The 20560-nt window shown below is 37.7% G+C and overlaps 1 protein-coding gene and 1 pseudogene across 1 annotated transcript in view; one reads left to right on the top strand and one right to left on the bottom strand.

Moving 5' to 3' along the window:
* Nucleotides 1-20560, top strand: part of FANCC (FA complementation group C) — a 319894-nt gene that overhangs the window by 56692 nt on the left and 242642 nt on the right. The window lies entirely within an intron of this gene.
* Nucleotides 16257-16630, bottom strand: LOC138080783 (small ribosomal subunit protein uS8-like; annotated as a pseudogene).

The raw sequence follows: 20560 nt of genomic DNA, 5'->3' as shown, positions 1-20560 counted from the left end.
TTCTAGAAGGTGAAGATGTTATAGACTAGAAGTGTGCTCCGCAAGAGGACAGAGACAAAAACAAGTGGCAAGGAGATTATGAATAAGCTGTATATGATTTTCAGAGCTCCAGAAAGTAGTCTAATATAGAAGTTGCTAACTGCCATATTCAGTCACTTGTGATGCATTGATGAATTAAAGAATGCCTGAGCAGTAAATTTCTCATTAGCTCCATGTAAAATAAATTTATAAAAATGTAGAAAGGGAGAAAATAGTTATTAAGTTTTCTTTAAGGGGCAGGGGATTAAGAGGTAAAACTGCTATGTGTAAAATAAATCAATCAGAAAAGATATACAGCAAGGGAATATAGCCAATATTTTATAATTTCCGTAAATGGAATATAACCTTTAGAAATTGTTGAATCACTATGTTGTACACCAGGTATTATAAAAATTTTATAATATAGCTAATTTGAACATATGTATACAAATTTTTCTTCGAATACCTGTTTTTTTTTGGGGGGGGCTATACTGAGGACTAGAACTTCTGGGTCATATGGTATGTCTATGTTTAACTTTTTGAGAAGATGCCAGACTATTTCCCACAGCTTGCTGCATCACTTTACCTTCTCACCAGCAACATATGAGGGTTCCAATTTCTCCACAACTCATTAGCACTTGTTATTATCTTTTGTGTCACTAGCTTTACAAATGATTTTTAAAAATTATAGTTGATTTGCAACATTGTGTTAGTTTTCAGTGTACAGGTTCAGATTCTTTTTCATTTTGGGTTATCACAGGATACTGAACATAGTTCCATGTGCTGTACAGTAAGTCCTTGTTATTTACCTATTTTATATATAGTGATACATACCTATTAATTCCATTTTGTTGTTGTTCTTCAGTCACTAAGTCTGTCCCACTCTTTGTGACCCTGTGGACTGCAGTTTGATAAGCTTCTCTGTCCTTCACTGTCTCCTGAAGTTTGCTGAAATTCATGTCTTTTGAGTCGGTGATATCATCTAACCATCTCATCTTCTGCCGCCCTTTTCTCTTTTTGCCTTCAGTCTTTCCCAGCATCAGGGTCTTTTCCAGTGAGTCGATTCTTTGTGTCAGGTGGCCAGAGTATTGGAGCTTCAATTTCAGCATCAGTCCTTCCAATGAATGGTGAAATGAAAGTCGCTTGACCCCATGGAATTCTCCAGGCCAGAATATTGGAGTGGGTAACCTTTCCCTACTCCAGGGGATCTTCCCAACTCAGGGATCGAACCCAGGTCTCCTGCGTTGCAGGTGGATTCTTTACCAGCTAAGCCACAAGGGAAGCCCAAGAGTACTGGAGTGGGCAGCCTATCCCTTCTCCAACTGAGCTTCCCGAGCCAGGAATCGAACCAGGGTCCTTCCAATGAATATTCAGAGTTAATTTCCTGTTGGATTAACTCTTTGATCTCCTTGCTGTCCAAGGGACTCTCAAGAGTTTTCCCCAGCACCACAATTTGAAAGCATCAGTTCTTCAGTGCTCAGCCTTCTTTATGGTCCAGCTCTCATATCCGTACGTGACTACTGGAAAAACCATAGCTTTGACTAGATGGACCTTTGTCAGCAAGGTTGTAATATCTTTGCTTTTTAATTCTCTGTCTAGGTTTGTCATAGCTTTCCTTCCAAGGAGCAAGCATCTTTTAATTTTGTGGCTGCAGTCATTGTCCAGTTGATTTTGGAGTCCAAGAAAATAAAGTCTGTCACTGTTTCCTTATGTTTTCCCATTTATTTGCCATGAAGTGATGTGACTGGATGCCATGATCTTAGTTTTTTGAATGTTGAATTTTAAGCCAGCTTTTTCACTCATCTCTTTCACCCTCATCAAGAGGCTGTTTAGTTCCTCTTCTCGTTCTGCTTTTATCTCTCCTCCTCCCCTTTCCCCTTTGGTAACTTTAAGTTTGTTTTCTATGTCTCTGAGGCTGTTTCTGTTTTGTAAATAGGTTGATCTGTATTATTCTTTTAGATCTGACACATGAGTGATATCATATAATATTTGTCTCTCTCTACCTGACTACAGATGATTTTGATTGGTACAACAATTAAAGTCTGAAAGAGCCATTTAAAACTTTGTGTTATTTTTTTGCCCAGTGATACACTTTAGTAGTATTAACAAAGGTCTCAAGGACATATTTCTTATATAAGGTTTTTATATTTAGGAAATTTAATTTAGAACAGATTCATAACTAGGTTTTGAACTTTTCTTCTTTAAACAGTTTCTTCTGAGTAATAATCTAATATTTCCTCCTTTTTGCTATTATTTGGATTCTTCTTTTTTTTTCATCTAACTTCTTGAGATACCTAACTTATTAATTAAAATTTTTTTCATTGTGGTAAAATATACATAACATAAAATCTAAGTAACATATAAAAGTATACATAACATAAAAGTTTCATTGTATGTATATGCCACAGTTTATGTGTCTATTCATCTGTTGTTTCTACCTTTTGGCTGTTAAGAACAGTGCTGCTGTGAACACTGGTGTACATGTTCTGCTCACTGCTTTCAGTTCTTTGGGATATATACCCAGAGTTGGAATTGCTGGGTCATATTGTAATTCAGTTTAATTTTTAAAGGAACAGTCATATGCTCTTTTCCATAGTGGTTGCATCAGAGACTTTTCCAATGAGTTGACTGTTCACATCAGATGACCCAAATATTGGAGCTTCAGCATCAGTCCTTCCAATGAGTATTCACGGTTGATTTCCCTTAAGATCAATTGCTTTAGTCTCCTTGCTGTCCAAGGGACTCTCAGAAGTCTTCTCCAGCACCAGTTTGAAGGCATTAGTTCTTCGGTGCTCTGCCTTCTTTACAGCTCTCAGAACTGTATGTAACCACTGGGAAGGCCACTAACCTTGACTATATGGACCTTTGTCGACAGAGTAATGGCTCTGCTTTTCAACACACTGTTGAAAAGAGTTGTCAGTGTTTATATCTATACTCAGCTTCTTTTGAAGTTTTAATTGTCATCCTGATAAAGACTGTATGTTTGGATTTTAAAAATTCATTTTGATCATCTTTTTTAAACTAGATCATTTTAGTCTATTTATATTTGATGTGATCAGTGATAAATCAGCTTTTTATTTCCTTCCTTTTTTGTACTGTAACTATTCTGCATTCCATTTTCTCTCCTTTCTGATTCTTTTTGATTGATAATTTAAAAAAATCAGTTCATAGTTTGTTCATGTTATTTTTTAAATTACCTAATCTATATCTGTTCTTTTAATGGTTATCCTAGAAGTTCTCCTCCCTATATTCTTTCTCCACTTCCCTAACAGTTTACTTTCCAAATAAACTACTTCTGGGGAACCTCAAATAAGGCATTTATTGTTCTTGGGATTTAGAGTTCTAAGATCTGTGGATTAATGTGCATATTGATGATGGGAAGATATAATTGGAAGATGTTCAGTTTCCTTAATGGTAGTAGATATGGAAATCTGTGGATCAAGTCCCCTTAGTTCCCATGAGGTTTTTATATATTTTTGGTCATTTACCACTCCTCATGCTTGAATGTTATTGTTTGGAACCCAGTGACATTCTTACCCACTCAGCAGGGAGAAGTAATTGATACACAGAAATGCTCATACATTCTTCAAAGTTTACTGCAAGATTGGATGGACATGAAGACCAGTTTTCTGGGAACATTCTCTTAGCAGGCTTAAACTTAAGGCATGTCTAAGCATCCTTCTGAAATTTGTATGCTACAGTTAAGGTTAAAATTAAAATTTTTTTAAAGTTTGAGCTGTGGTACATATACACAATGGAGTATTACTCGGCCATTAAAAAGAATACATTTGAATCAGTTCTAATGAGGTGGATGAAACTGGAGCCTATTATACAGAGTGAAGTAAGCCAGAAAGAAAAACACCAATACAGTATACTAATGCATATGTATGGAATTTAGAAAGATGGTAACGATAACCCTGTATGCGAGACAGCAAAAGAGACACAGATGTATAGAACAGTCTTTTCGGCTCTGTGGGAGAGGGAGAGGGTGGGATGATTTGGGGGAATGTCATGGAAACATGTATAATATCATATAAGAAGTGAATCACCAGTCCAGGTTCGATACAGAATCCTTGGGGCTGGTGAACTGGGATGACCCGGAGGGATGGTACGAGGAGGGAGGTGGGAGGGGGGTTCAGGATGGGGAACACGTGTATGCCCGTGATGGATTCATGTTGATGTGTGGCAGAACCAATACAATATTGTCAAGTAATTAGCCTCCAATTAAAATAAATACATTTAAATTAAAAAAAAAGTTTGAGAACAATAGCAGATTTATGAATATTGGAATTTATATGAATTCTGTGGAGAAGAGTGATTTATGAATTTTAGCATGATCAGAAGCCTTAGCTATTGCTATTAACACATAAAATTATTATTCTGTTGGTATAAATGTAACTGTGGTTTCAGACCATGAATTTTAAATCGTTATAACTAGGCTCAAACACATCTTTATTAAGCAAAATAGTAATGATTACAGTTGACACATTTTTGCCAGTGAGAAATAGGTTTATTCCTGTAGCATAAAAATCTGTGCTTAGGGATTTGAAAAACTCTTGGAAAGCGTTTTCTGCATCCTGATGGTTGTAGAGGCATTTTCCCTGCAAAAAGTTGTCAAGATGCTTGAAGAAGTGGTAGTCAGTTGGTGAGAGGTCAAGTATGGAGGATGAGGCAAAACTTCTTAGCCCAATTTGTTCAAGCTTTGAAGCATTGTTGTGTAATGTGTGGTTGTGCATTGCTGTAAAGAAGGGTCCTTTCTGTTGACCAGTGCCAGCTGAAAGCATTGCAGTTTTTGGTGCATCTCATTGATTTGCTGAGCATACTTCTCAGATGTAATGGTTTTGCTGGGATTCAGAAAGCTGTAGTGGACCAGACAGGCAGCAGACCACCAAACAGTGACCATGACCTTTTTTTTGGTGCAAGTTTGACTTTGGGAAGTTCTTTGGAGCTTCTTCTCAGTTCAACCACTGAGGTGGCCATCGCTGGTTGTATAAAATCCACTTTTTGTTGCACATCACAATCCAGTTGAGAAATGGTTTGTCGTTGTTGTTGCCTAGAATAAGAGAAGATGACACTTCAAAATGACATATTTTGATTTTCAGTTAGCTCACAAGGTACCTACTTACCTAACTTTTTCACCTTTCCAGTTTGCTTCAAATGCCAAAGCAGTGGTCAATGTTGAGTTCTTCAGCAACTTCTCATGTGGTTGTAAGAGGATCTGCTTTGATGATCCTCTCAATTGGTTGTTGTCAACTTCTGATAGCCAGCTACTGCACGCTCTTTATCTTCAAAGCTTTCGTCTCCTTTGCAAAACTTCCTGAACTGTACATTTGTTAGCAGTTCCTGGGCCAAATGCATTGTTTCTGTTGTGAGTTTTCTCGGCTGCTTTACGACCCATTTTGCACTCAAATAAGAAAGCTGCTTGAATTTGCTTTTTGTCTAACATCATTTCCCTAGTCTAAAATAAATATAAAATAAACATCAAGTAATAAGTCAGTAGCAATGAAACACAAAGTGAGAAATGCGCTTTAAAATGATGTATAACATAACCACATTTATTTAAGAATGTATTCCAGTATTAAACACCAAAGTTCAATAGTGCAACCACAATTACTTTTGCACCAACTCTCACAACTGTACATAACTACTGGAAAAATCATAGCTTTGACTATATGAACCTTTGTTGCCAAAATGATGTCTCTGCTTTTTAGTAATCTGTTTCGGTTTGTCTTAGCTTTTCTTCCAAGGAGAAAGCATCTTTTAATTTTGTGGCTGCAGTCACCATCCACAGTGATTTGGAGTCCAAGAAAATAAAATCTGTCACTATTTCCACTTTTTCCCCATCTATTGCCATGAAGTGATGGGACCGGATGCCATGATCTTAGTTTTTTGAATGCTGAGTTTTAAACCAGCTTTTTCACTCTTCCTCTTTCACCTTCATCAAGACACTCTTTAATGCCTTTTCACTTTCTGCCATTAGAGTGGTATCATCTGTATATCTGAGGTTGTTAATATTTCTCCTTGCAGTCTTGATTCCAGCTTGTGAGTCATCCAGCCCAGCATTTTGCATGTTGTATATACTCTTCATATAGTTAAATAAACAGGGTGACAACATATAGCCTTGATGAACTCCTTTCCCAGTTTTGAACCAGTCTGTTGTTCCATGTCTGGTTCTGTTACTTCTTGACCTGCCTATAGGTTTCTCAGTAGACAGGTAAGGTGGTCTGGTATTCCCATCTCATTAAGAATTTTCCACAGTTTGTTGTGATCTACACAGTAAAGGCTTTAGCATAGTCAATGAAGCAGAGGTAGATGTTTTTCTGGGATTCCCTTGTTTTTACTGTGATCCAGTGGATGTTGACAATTTGATCTCTGGTTCCTCTGCCTTTCTAAATCCAGCTGTACATCTGGAAGTTCTCAGTTCATGTAGTGTTGAAGCCTAGCTTGAAGGATTTTGAGCATTACCTGCTGATTTCACATTAGTGAAATATAAATGGAGAAGCTATAGATTGAAATTAAATTCTTAGAGGAGCAGAAAAATGAAAGAGAAATGTGACTGGAAAAAAGAAAATGAATGAAGTGCTATAGTGCTAATCAAATAGAAGCACTGGATGTGAATACTCAACAAACAAATCAAGATGGAAGAGCATAGGAAATATGTGTCTCGGCACAGGCTTGATAATGCAAGATGTTAACACCAGTATTAAACACTGAATCCGGGTGCTAGGTGTTATAACTACTACCTACTATGAGAATGCATATAAGGGAATTTACAGAAAACATAAAAGCACAGACACCTGTATGAGAGTGCAGCTTGCCAGGAAAATTTGTATCATGGCATGCTAAGACCAAGCAATAATCTTGAAATGGTCCAGTGGTTTTCAAGTATTAATAATACATGGGCAGATAAATAAAATACATCAATGTCTAACTTATAACTATTAAGATCTGTTGGAGCAAATAGTTCCATAGCAAGTTTAATTATCTCTTAAAAGGTCCATCTAGTCAAGGCTATGGTTTTTCCAGTGGTCATATATGGATGTGAGAGTTGGACTGTGAAGAAGGCTGAGTGCGGAAGAATTGATGCTTTTGAGCTGTAGTGTTGGAGAAGACTCTTGAGAGTCCCTTGGACTGCAAGGAGATCCAACCAGTTCATTCTAAAGGAGATCAGCCCTGGGTGTTCATTGGAAGGACTGATGCTGAAGCTGAAATTCCAGTACTTTGGCCAGCTCATGTGAAGAGTTGACTCATTGGAAAAGACCCTGATGCTGGGAGGGATTGGGGGCAGGAGGAGAAGGGGACGACAGAGGATGAGATGGCTGGATGGTATCACCGACTCGAAGGACATGAGTTTGAGTGAATTCTGGGAGTTGGTGATGGACAGGGAGGCCTGGTGTGCTGCAATTCATGGGGTGGCAAAGAGTCAGACATGACTGAGTGACTGAACTGAAAGATCATCTTACATAAAAAAGACACAATCACTTGGACAGTTCAGTTCGGTTCAGTTGCTCAGTTGTGTCCGACTCTTTGTGACCCTATGAACCGCAGCACACCAGGCCTCCCTGTCCCACACCAACTCCCAGAGTTCACCCAAACCCATGTCCATTGAGTCGGTGATGCCATCCAACCATCTCATCTTCTGTCGTCCCCTTCTCCTCCTGCCCTCAATCTTTCCCAGCATCAGGGTCTTTTCACGTGAGTCAGCTCTTCTCATCAGGTGGCCAAAGTATTGGAGTTTCAGCTTCAACATCAGTCCTTCCAGTGAACACCCCGGACTGATCTCTTTTAGGATGGACTGGTTGGATCTTCTTGCAGTCCAAGGGACTCTCAAGAGTCTTCTCCAACACCACAGTTCAAAAGCATCAATTCTTCGGCGCTCAGCTTTCTTTATAGTCCAACTCTCACATCCATACATGACCACTGGAAAAACCAATGAAATTATAAATAAACTGTACTTTAAAAATTATTCTTCCTTGCTGAAACATTAGCCTTTATTTTAGAGAAAGCATGAATGTTTTTAGATAAAAAACCAATTTTAAAAATCTCATTCATTAGTGTTAAGTGTCAGACATTTTACTTTCATGTCAGATCCCCTGTTCTTAATACATAGATTGTCAGGAGCTCAGGACGTGAATTTGTACAACTTACAAATTAAATTTCAGAGCTCTTAAGAGAAATTGTGACTTGGGCTTGGGAGGATAGGGAAATCTTATCAGCTGGAAAAATGGATTTACTGTATAGCAGTGATAAAATCCCTTATCTTGGATATGTGTCTTGAATTTTTACTTAAGAAAATAGAAATTATTTTTATTCAGGAAAAAGCATACTGCAGGTATACAGCTTCTTTCTACACATTCCTGCCTTTTTGTTAGAGATAAAAAAGCAGATTTTCTAGTTTAACTTTTTGAGGGCAATTTGAATAGTTTCCACCTTGCAAATTATGCAATTTCATATTAAATAGCCAATGGTGAGGTGGTTGCAAGGAGGTATTCAGTTCATTCAGCATCATCAGATTGATTTGACAAAAGGGATTCTTTTAACTGTGTGGAAAACATTTTTCTCCCTTTATCCTTTGGCAGAGACAGACATTGTCTTTGGTTTCCCCACAGAAGTTTGGGTGGGTAGACTTGGGATGTGTAAATAGAAACAGCAGACAGAGAGATTGCCTCTGACAGTTGGAAGGACCCACTGAGAATTTTAGAATGAGCCTGTTGACCCTGATGATGTGGTATGGGATGGGGTTGTTAGAGAGATTTGAGAGAAGAATTAAGCGATTTGAATGTAAAAGAGGAATGCAAATGCTCAGAATAAAATGATAATTTATCCTTAAGAAAATAAGCCAAAATTTTTAGGTTGAATCCCTGAAAAATTTTGCTTTTGTTAACAAATAAAAACAAAAGTTACTTTTCATATTCAGCTTTCACTTCCTTTTGGACATGTCATCAGTGATTTGTGATATGGATGAGTGCTTGATCTGTTTCTCAGTGAATAAGATATGTGAACTTGGGCAAGAAATTGAATCTCTCTTTGCCTCAGTTTCCTCATCTGTAAAACAGCATTGTGGATATTGAGACATCAGAAGAGCTAATGGTTGTTGTTGCTGTAGAATAAGCACTGTGTAAGTGTTAGCTGCTGTAATCATCATCATCATTTTCATATCAAGAGATTGAGAAAGTCTGTTGAGGATGAAGTTATGTCTTCCTCTAATAACCTCAGCATATTTGATGTATTTTTATAGAAGTGAATCAAGAATGAATTGTTCAGTGTCTAAAATATGTTGTCATATGTTCATGTTACCTTTTAAAAATTAACTTTTGAAAGATATACATATTTTCTTAACTTTTTTTCCTAATTAAAACATGAGCCAATAAATGTCACATTAAAAAAAAATACAGCCACATGGGACCATTTAGTTTTGGGGCAAAGAACTGTACACACCCCAGTGGTCCCTAAGGGCATTATTATATTACAAATCTATACAGCAGTTCTTAATGATAGGCAGCCCCCAAGTCATCGAGATTTTAGGATGTGCCTTCAAAAAGACATGGAACTGTATATTTGTTTCTGAACAAAATCTCCATCATGAGTACATACAGCAAATCTGGGCACTTGAAATTCCTCTGTGATTTCAGCGAGCTGTCAGGTTTAGTGTATTCTTACGTGCATTGAAATGAAAGGTTTCTGTACTTTTTTCACGGCCTTGAAGTCAGCATGAGAGAAACAGAGCTCTTCATCTTTGTTCCAGATTTTCATACCCCTCTTTTCTGGTGGTGTCAGTACCTAATGTGTAGTAGGGCAGTGCTGGCTTGAAGAACTGTCTTTGTTTTTGTTTTGTTTAACCTGTGCAGTTGGTCAGATTTATGTTGTGGTGGTGGTGGTAAGTTTATTTTGTTTTCTTGTTTAATAAACTGCCATTGAGCCAACAAATTCTCTAACCTGTGAAGAATAAAATGGAAGATGGATGATGATTAAGATTTTTGTATTTAACTACTGAAGTTTACTAATTTAGAACTCTTAGAAGTAATAGCAGACAATCTCCCTATTTAGAGATGGGCCAAGAACTGCACAGTAGGTGTTCAGGTAAATGAATTTTGAATGACAAATAAATGAATCACATCTAGATGTTACTATTTTCAGAAGAATGCAGTGGCTCTCACACTTTCCTTCTCAGGAGCAAGAAAACCTTCCCTGGAGACCTCTATCCCAGATGTCTCCTTGTATCTCCTTGGCCAGGATATAGTTATGGTTGTAACTTTACTCCAGTTAAGAGGTATGGGATTACCCTCATAGACTTAGCTGTAATAAGTGTCTTGGGTAAACCACAAGGATGACTGTACTGGATATAAAAATAATACATTTCCTTTTATCTTCGGAAATTTAGAAAATAACGAGAAGTATAATTAAGCAAATAAATTCACCACACAGAGATAACTATTGTTAACATTGCAATATTTAGCTTTTCAGTTGCATATGAATATATTTGTGTATATAAAATTGCAGTCATCCTGTGTATAGTATTTTATAGTCTTAAATTTAGCCATCTAACACAAGCATTTTTCCATGCCACTAAATCATGTTCCTGTAAAATGAGATAGGAGTTTGTTGGTACTTTTATCCGGCTGTATTGCGAATTAGTTGCTTGTTGGAAATTTCGATAACAGTTTTTTTGCTGTTGTATGCAGTGAACATTCTTATATATCACTCATTGTGTACATCTCTGGTTATTTCCTTAGACTCTGTTCCTAGAAGTGGGTTTATAGGTGAAAGGGCGTAAACACTTTCAAAGCTTTTGGCATACTTTTCCTATTATCCTCCAAAAAAACTTGTACAAGTTACACTCCCATAAACTTGTATATGAGTGGCTATTTAACTGTATTCTTGCCAGCACTGGGAATTACTTTTTAACTGCTAATTTTATAGGCAAGAATTGGTATTCTTTTGTTTTACTCTGGTTTTGTTTTTTCTTGTTTTTTGTATTACTGCTGTTATTGACTACTTTTTCATTTAATCAGCAGTCTAGATATCAGTTGATGAAAGAATAAACATGTGTTTCTTGATGTGATCTTCTTAACATGGCATCATTTTTACTTTTTAATTATGATATACATAAAAGAACATAATGTTAATGTTAAGTAGTAGAACTTCATAGAATTTGTAGCATTCTACTTTATGTTTACTTAAAATATTTATTTAATTTATAATATTATACTAATTTTAAATTATAGTTTCTCTGAGCCAACTCTGGGTGAATTATTCCATCATAGTTGTAACCTGCCTGAAGTTCCTAATTACATGTAAATTTCATCTTTGATACTGACTAAAAAATAGTTTCTTTTCAAATTCTTTCATGTTATTTAGTAAATGTCTGTGACTTTTACTCACAGTTCTTTGCTTTGACAACATAGCATTTTCTTTATCTTCACTTTCTCTCAGGTATAAAAAAACCTTTGTTACATAGGAGGAATTTTTAAATGTCTTTTTAAGCTTTCCTTCTAACATCTTAGATTAGATTCTTTTTTCTTTTCCTTCTTTTTATTGTATGAGTGTGTTTCTGTGTGTGTGTGTGTGTAGGAATAATCTCAGAGCTCAAGTAAATGATATTTTCCTGTTATTTATTGACAGTTACAGCTACTATGTATTGTCAACATTTGTCTCATTTAATCTACTTTTTGGTTCTAGGCAATTGGTATCATTACCCTTTTCTTTTAAAGAGAGATGAAATATTTTGAGCCACACAGCTAATAATGGTAGAGCTAGTTTGGAACCTAGTTTCCTAGTGATGTGTTTGGGTTTCACGTTATAAACTGTACTGTGTTTGGTCTTGCACATTAAAAGAGACGGAATTAAAATTGTCAAGTTATCTTGAGAAATTTACAGTTTAGTTAAATTTGGTTCTCACTCTCAAGTAGACTCTTTTCCCTATTATTTGCAGCTAGAAAAATAAAAGGCCTCAAATATAATTTAATATAACCATTAAGAACCATAGCACTTTTACAGTCATTTTTGTTGTAAACTTGTGTTTATACAACCCATGACTTGATAGCAGACCAAACCATCTTATATTACCATATTTTGAATGTAGCAGAAACTGGCTTAGCAAAATTTTGAAATCGATGACTCTGATATTTGTGGTGTAGTAAAACAAACAGCTCTGTGGCTTTCAGGTTTTTGTGGTGCAGCCTGTCCAAGGCACTGATGCTTATTCTCACTGTTGACTCCCTAGGGTTTCAGAGTGCTTTTGCTGACAGGCATTTAAATTCACCAGGAGAGATTATTTCTACCTAGTGGAGAAATCTTGGAGAAAGATATCATCATTGTTTTGTTAGAAATGCCATAACTAATGATAGTAGCTAACATATTTTGAGTGCTTACAATGTGCCAGGCACAAGTCTAAGTGGTTTCTAGATAGTAATACATTTTATTATTCACAGTAATTTGTAGGTTTTCTCCATTTAAAGATGCAGAAACTGAGGCATGAAGAGGTTAAATAATTTCCCAAGGTCACAGGGCAAAGTGAGAATTCAAACCTTGGCAGTCTACCTCCAGAGGCAGCCTCCTTACTTACTCTGTTATACTGACACTTACTAGATGAAGAGAGAGAGGGTAGACTCATAAGTAGCTGTTCATGTTTTTGGAAAAGGTTAACCTTATTTCTCACATCCATACATGACTACTGGAAAAACCATAGCCTTGACTAGACGGACCTTTGTTGGCAAAGTAATGTCTCTGCTTTTGAATATGCTGTCTAGGTTGGTCATAACTTTCCTTACAAGGAGTAAGTGTCTTTTAATTTCATGGCTGCAGTCACCATCTGCAGTGATTTTGGAGCCCAGAAAAAGAAAGTCTGACACTGTTTCCACTGTTTCCCCATCTATTTGCCATGAACTAATGGGACCGGATGCCATGATCTTCGTTTTCTGAATGTTGAGCTTTAAGCCAACCTTTTCACTCTCCTCTTTCACTTTCATCAGGAGGCCTTTTAGTTCCTCTTCACTTCCTGCCATAAGGGTGGTGTCATCTGCATATCTGAGGTTATTGATATTTTTCCCGGCAATCTTGATTCCAGCTTGTGCTTCTTCCAGTCCAGTGTTTCTCATGATGTATTCTGCATAGAAGTTAAATAAGCAGGGTGACAATATATAGCCTTGACGTACTCCTTTACCAATTTGGAACCAGTCTGTTGTTCCATGTCCAGTTCTAACCGTTGCTTCCTGACCTGCATACAGGTTTCTCAAGAGGCAGGTCAGGTGGTCTGGTATTCCCATCGAGTTGAACTGTGAAGAAAGCTGAATGCTGAAGAATTGATGCTTTTGAACTGTGGTGTTGGAGAAGACTCTTGAGAGTCCCTTGGACTGCAAGGAGATCCAACCAGTCCATTCTAAAGGAGATCAGTCCTGTGTGTTCTTTGGGAGGAATGATGCTGAAGCTGAAACTCCGGTACTTTGGGCACCTCATGCGAAGAGTTGACTCATTGGAAAAGACTCTGATGCTGGGAGGGATTGGGGGCAGGAGGAAAAGGGGGCGACAGAGGATGAGATGGCTGGATGGCATAACCGACTCGATAGACATGAATTTGGGTAGACTCCTGGAATTGGTGATGGACAGGGAGGCCTGGCATGCTGCGATTCATGGGGTTGCAAAGAGTCAGACATGACTGCGACTGACTGACTGAACCTTATTTCTAGTGGGAGTCACAATAATTAAGCTATTCAGTTCAGTTGAGTCACTCAGTTGTGTCTGACTCTTTGCGACTCCATGGACTATAGCATGCCAGGCTTCCCTGTTCATCAACAACTCCCAGAGCTTGCTCAAACTCATGTCCATTGAGTTGGTGATGCCATCCAACCATCTCATCCTCTGTCACCCCCTTCTTCCTGCCTTCAATCTTTCCTAGCATCAGGGTCTTTTCTAATGAGTCTGTTCTTCACATTAGGTGGCCAAAGTATTGGAGCTTCAGCATCAGTTCTTCCAATGAATATTCAGGCCTGATTTCCTTTAGGATGGACTGGTTGGATCTCCTTGCAGTCCCAGGGACTCTCAAGAGTTTTCTCCAACACTATAGTTTAAAAGCATCAATTCTTCCGCGCTCAGCTTTCTTTATGGTCCAACTCTCACATCCATACATGAGTACTGGAAAAAAAGATAATTTTGACTAGATGGACCTTTCTTGGCAAAGGATGGTCTCTGCTTTTTAATACGCTCTCTAGGTTTGTTGTAGCTTTTCTTCCAAGGAACAAGTGTCTTTTAATTTCATGGCTGTAATCGCCATCTGCCGTGATTTAAGACAAGATGGTGGAGTAGCTATTGCCACTCATTAAATTCTTAACTCATAAAAATGAGTTGTTTTATGCCTAATATTACTGTGGAACCCAGTGAATAGTTAGATAAACTTGCACTTCCAGTAAATAGTTTTCTAGAAAGATAGTGTTTAAAACAAAATGTAGAGTGGGTTCAGAATCAATGTGACAGTTACAGAATGACTGAGGGATCTTGTTAATGCCCCATAACAAATATTGCAGACCATGCCTTATAGATTGTGTACTCTGTGCTTTATAACTGTATCTTCCAGAAATGGCAGGCTAAGTAATGTGGAATTGCCCAGGCTGGCTGTAGGTAGAATTTGTGTTTGACCTCTTCTCATTTCACCTATCATTGATTGGGACCTTCGTCTGTTCTTCCTTTCCCTGTTTCAGCATGCTCCTCCTGAGACATTGGTATTGTTTAACAGTATGTTTCATCTTCTCAGGGTATTTGCGTTTAATAAAAACGCCAAGGCCATGCTGCAGAATTACTTCCACTATTTGCCTCATTCCTTGATGAGGCTCAGGATATTTCTTCTTCATATCATCTTCTCTCTTCCAGAAGTCAATTTTGCTGCCAAGTCTAGACCTCAATAAGGAGGCAATGAACAGGGAGAAGAGTAAGTGGAGAAAAGTCTAAATGAGATGGGAAGGCATGTGTGTAGATCATGGGTGGGAAAAGCAAGGGATCCCAGAGAACTCATGGAAGCAGGAAAGAATAGTGCTCCATTTGGAAATGAGGCAAGTAAGGTAAATTGAAGATATTCAGGACAGATAGTTCAAAAATGAAGAAACTTCTCCTGACTGAGTGTAATACAGTGAAACAAGAATATAGATATGTGATAGAGTTAAGATTCTGCAATAAAAATGCATATAATATAAGATTATGCATGTAATTTTTTACAAATTATCTTTTGAATTATTCCTGGTTCACAATTGATTAAAACAATGTAAACATTTTATAAATTTTGAAATTATTAAATAGAAAAGTAAAATTTTATGTGAATTGCCACTGTTGAGAGTAAGAGGTGGTAATGATATTTTTGGTGAGTGCCTTCAGAAATGTTATCAGTGCTCATCTTTTGAATGATTTCTTTGTTTTGCTTTGTAAAAGATTTTTCATTTGATGCAGTCCCAGTTATTTTTGCTTTGGTTTCCTTTGCCTGAGGAGATATATTAAAATATATATATTCCTGAAAACCACTGTCTGTTTTCTTCTAGGAGTTTTATGATTTCAGATCTTACATTTAAGGCTTTAATCCATTTTGAGTTGATTTTTGTATATAGTGTGAGAGTAATCCAGTTTGATTCTTTTGCATGTAGTTGTCCAGTTTTCCCAACACTATTAATGAGGGTGTTTTTTTCTCATTGTATTGTTTTACTTCTTTTGTTGTAGATTAATTGACCATATAAATACGGGTTCACTTCTGGGGTCTGTTTTTTGTTCCATTGATCTATATGTCTGTTTTTGTGCCAATACCATACTCCTTTGATTATTGTAGATTCGTAGTATAGTTTGAAGTCAGGGTATATGATTCCTCCAGCTTTATTGTTCTTTCTCAAATTTGTTTTGTGCTATTTAAAGTCTTTTTGTTTCTATCCAAATTTTGGAATTATTTGTTTCAGTACTAAGATGGCATTGGTGTTTTGAAAGGAATTGCATTGAATCTGCATTCCTTTTGTAGTATGGTCATTTTAACAATATTAATTCTTTAATCCATAAACATGGTATATCTTTCCAGTTCTTTGTACCATCTTCAATTTCTTTCAACAGTGTCTTATAATTTTTCACATAGGTCCTTTACTTCTTGGTTAGATTTAGTCCTAGGTATTTTATTCTTTTTGATGGAATTGTTATTAAGTGGGATTGTTCCCTCTTCTTACCCTCCCCGCTCCCCCCACCACTGCCAGGCATTTTATTTGTAGGTATTACATCCCTCAAGAAAAAAATCCAAGGATTTTCCTTCCTGTGTGTTTTCATCTTGCTTTTTCATGGTTCATGATGCCAGCTGAAGTTGTCAGTACAATGAAACCAAATTGATGGGATGGGAGCAGGTTATTCTGCCATTTTTCTAGATGTTAATCTGGGGCTGATCACTCCACACTTATTTAGCCTGCCTGTGAGGTTCACAACAGTTTTCCCAGCTCTGTGATGATCTGTGATTTCAAATTCACCAATGTAACCATGCGTCACCATCAGTTAGAAACCTGATGATGACTTTGGAGCACAGCCTAATAAGCAACTGGCATTTGCCTCTCTTTTCAGCATTGTTGATACTCTTGAGAGCATCAGCCAGGACATTCACGGTTTTTCACTCTGCTCTTTCACCCTCATCAAGAGTCTTTTTAGTTTCCTCTTTGCTTTCTGCCATTAGAGTGGTATCATTTGCATATCTGAGGTTGTTGATATTTCTCCCAGCGATGTTGATTCAAGTTTGTGAGTCATCCAGCCTGGCTTTTAGTTTAATGTACTCTGCACAGAAGTTAAATAAGCAGGGTGGCAATAGACAGCCTTGACGTACTCCGTTCCCAGTTTTGAACCAGCCCATTGTTCTATGCCTGGTTCTAACTGTTGCTTCTTTCCCTGCATAAAGGTTTCTCAGGAGGCAGGTAAGGTGGTCTGATATTCATTCCCATCTTTTTAAGAATTTTCCACAGTTTTTTGTGGTCTACACAGTCAAAAGCTTTAGTGTAGTCAATGGAACAGAAGTAGATGTTTCTTTGGAATTCCTTTGCTATTTTTAATGATCCAATGGATGTTGGCAATTTGATCTCTGATTCCTCTGCCTTTTCTAAATCCAGCTCTTGGTTCCTGTACTGTTGAAGCCTAGCTTGAAGGATTTTGACCATTACCTTGCTAGTATGCGAAATGAGTGCAATTGTGTGGTATTTGGAACATTCTTTGGCGTTGCCTTTCTTTGGGATTGGAATGAAAATTGACCTTTTTGAGTCCTGTGGCCACTGTTGAGTTTTCCAAATTTGCTGGCACATTGAGTGCAGCACTTAGCAGCAGCATCTTTTAGGGTTTGAAATAGGTTAGCTGGGACTCCATCACCTCCACTAGCTTTTTCATGGTAATGCTTCCAAAGGCCAAAGGTTACAATCATGCTTAAGCTAGTGAAAAATTTCAAGATTTTTACCCATAGTTATTAAGCAAATAGACTCATACTCTTTCTTTGATTTTTTTTTTTTAATCTTAACCAGATAGATATGGTTAAACTTTTTGAGCTTTGCCAGACCAAATACAATTCTTGTGGTGTGACAGGGAAAGATCAGTAGATCAGTAGCACATTATTAGCCCTTACACTGGGCACATACATACCTACATAATTAACCTGTTACTTGAGATCGCTTTGTCTCTAAACAAGTGGTCTTGAAAATGAGGTAGAGAAAGGTAAAAAGATCAGACTGCTTGTGACAGGGAGAGGAATATCTGTTAGAGGAAGGGTTTAAAGAAAATCTGGCTCATGGAATTAATGCCAGAGGGCATGTGCTGCTGTAGAATATCCTGTAGTCTAAGTTGGATGAATAAACAAACCAAGCGACAAAAAAACCTTCATATTTGACATGTGAGAGGAGCTCTCCCTTATGAAATTCTTAGTTGACATTGGAAATACATAGTATCTTGAGGGTAGAGTTAGGGGGAGACACAATAAAAAGCTTTTGTATTTTAATTTCCTGGTGGTTGAGGAGTCCCATAGTAGACTTTGAAGCAGATAATACCTCATAGTATAACCAACACAAATTATCCTCTATGTCTGGAGGAAGCAAGCATCTGGCTGTCTGAATTTATGAAATTGTAATTCAGGGAACTGATTAATTTTACTGTACAGGGTGTGAGGGCTGCAGCTGCTGCCAGATAATAGTTGAGACCCATTTTTTGCCTTTTTCACTCTGCTCCTGCTATTTCTGAACCTTATTCTTTGAGCGTCTAGAGCAGATTTGAGTTTTGTTGAGCCAAAATTGCTCCTGTCACCATGGCCATTAAAAAAGATTCTTTTATTTTATTTTATTATAGAGGAGTTTTAGGTTCTTAGAAAACTTGAGTGGAAAGTACAGACTTACCATATATTTTGTTCCCCTACATATGTCCCACCTCCTCCATTATCAACATCCTTGCTAGTAACATCCTTGTAACATTTGTTACAGTTAATGAACCTTCATTGACATATCATAATCATCCAAAGTCCATCATTTACTTTAGGGTTCACTCTTGGTATGGTACATTCTATGGGGTTAGAAAAATGTATAGTGACATATATCCGCCGTTAGAGTATCGTGCAGAGTGGTTTCACTGTCCTAAAAATTCTCTGTATCCTGCCTATTCAACCTCCCCTCTTCTCAACTCTTGTCAGCCTTTTTTTTTTTTTAATAACAGAACAGCCAGTTCTGTTATAATTCCATTGCTCTGTACAACTGTTGCACTGTACTTTGATCACAGTTAGTTCAGAGGATTTTTTTCTTCTATAAGTACTGCTGATATCTTCTTTTTATTCCTTTCCTCAAAGTAATGGCAGGTCATTGACCAGATTGTATAACAGAGATGGTTTGTGTTTCCTGAGATTTCCCTGATAGTCTGCTAATTGAAGATCCTTCTGGATATTAAATGATAAAACCTGATAATACAGCCCTAAGTAGTAAGGTTTTGCTGTAGAGTCATAGAGCTAGAAGGAAATTTTAGGCTCCTACTCTCTGTTTACAGATTGTGGTCATCTCTTCCACCGATCTCAAATACAGAAAGGATGCAATTCTCCTGAGTGTCCTTAACTAAAAGAGCTATATAACTCTTGATTACCATAATGCACGTGCTGATCATTTCCTCTTTGCTCTATCTCCCTTTGAAGAATCTGCACAGACTTTCAGTTCAGTTCAGTTGCTCAGTTGTGTCCGACTCTTTGCTACCCCATGAACTGCAGCACGCCAGGCCTCCCTGTCCATCACCAACTCCCAGAGTTCACCCAAACTCATGTCCATCGAGTTGGTGATGCCATCCAGCCATCTCATTCTCTGTCGTCCCCTTTTCCTCCTGCCCCCAATCCCTCCAAGCATCAGAGTCTTTTCCAATGAGTCAACTCTTTGCATGAGGTGGCCAAAGTATTGGAGTTTCAGCTTCAGCATCAGTCCTTCCAATGAACACCCAGGACTGATCTCCTTTAGGATGGACTGGTTGGATCTCCTTGCAGTCCAAGGGACTCTCAAGAGTCTTCTCCAACACCACAGTTCAAAAGCATCAATTCTTCAGCACTCAGCTTTCTTCACAGACCAACTTTCACATTCATACATGACCACTGGAAAAAACATGGATGACTAGACGGACCTTTGCTGGCAAAGTAATGTCTCTGCTTTTGAATATGCTATCTAGGTTGGTCATAACTTTCCTTCCAAGGAGTAAGTGTCTTTTAATTTCATGGCTGCAATCACCATCTGCACAGACTTTAGTACCTGTTAAACACTAGTCTTTGTGGGATGAGCAGCTGACCCAGTAGAAAACAATTTAGAGACGTTGTTGAATGAATTGAACCAACTAACTTTTCTTCCTGAGAATATGGACCCTGAGGTTCTGAGTTAATTAGATGGTGGTGAATCCTTTGACTGAAGGATCATATACCTCCTTGAAAGATGCTGCATTAATTGCCTGAGGCTGCTGTAACAAACAATTACCAGTTTAGAGACTGAAAGCAGAAGAAAGGTATTATTTTATGGTTCTGGAAGCCAGAAGTCTGAAATCTGGCAGGACTGCTTTCCCTCTGGGAACACTAGAGGAGAATCTGGTCCTGGCTTCTGGTGACTGCCAGCGAAAGCACTTCTGAGCTTGTGGCTACGTTGCTCTGATCTCTGCCCACCTGCCTCCTCCTCTGTGTGTCTGCCTCATGCTCCGCCGTTCTCACAAGGATACATCTGATTTCTTTTATGGCACACCTTGGTAATCCTTCCATTATAAGTACTTCCTCTGTATTTGCCATACAAAGTGAATATGAATTCACTCCTTCAAAGTAATAATTGCAGGTCCCAGGGAGACCATACATTTGAGGGGGCCATCGTTTAGCTTACTGTGTATGCGATGGCATGCTCAAATAATTTTAAAAATCTTTTCATTCTGTCATATTCTTGACAAGAAACTGCTGTGTTGAGTGAATTAATGAGTATTCTTTATCTGAAATTATAATGTCAATATGTTGCCTTTGGTGATTTATGTAATATGCTATGAAGTGAAAAGATCATGTAATGAGGAGAAAAAACGG

Source organism: Capricornis sumatraensis, chromosome 6 (genome assembly GCF_032405125.1).
Source record: "Capricornis sumatraensis isolate serow.1 chromosome 6, serow.2, whole genome shotgun sequence".
Lineage (NCBI taxonomy): Eukaryota > Metazoa > Chordata > Mammalia > Artiodactyla > Bovidae > Capricornis > Capricornis sumatraensis.
Note: the sequence above shows the minus strand (reverse complement) of the source record. Positions and strands in the feature narration are given on the sequence as shown.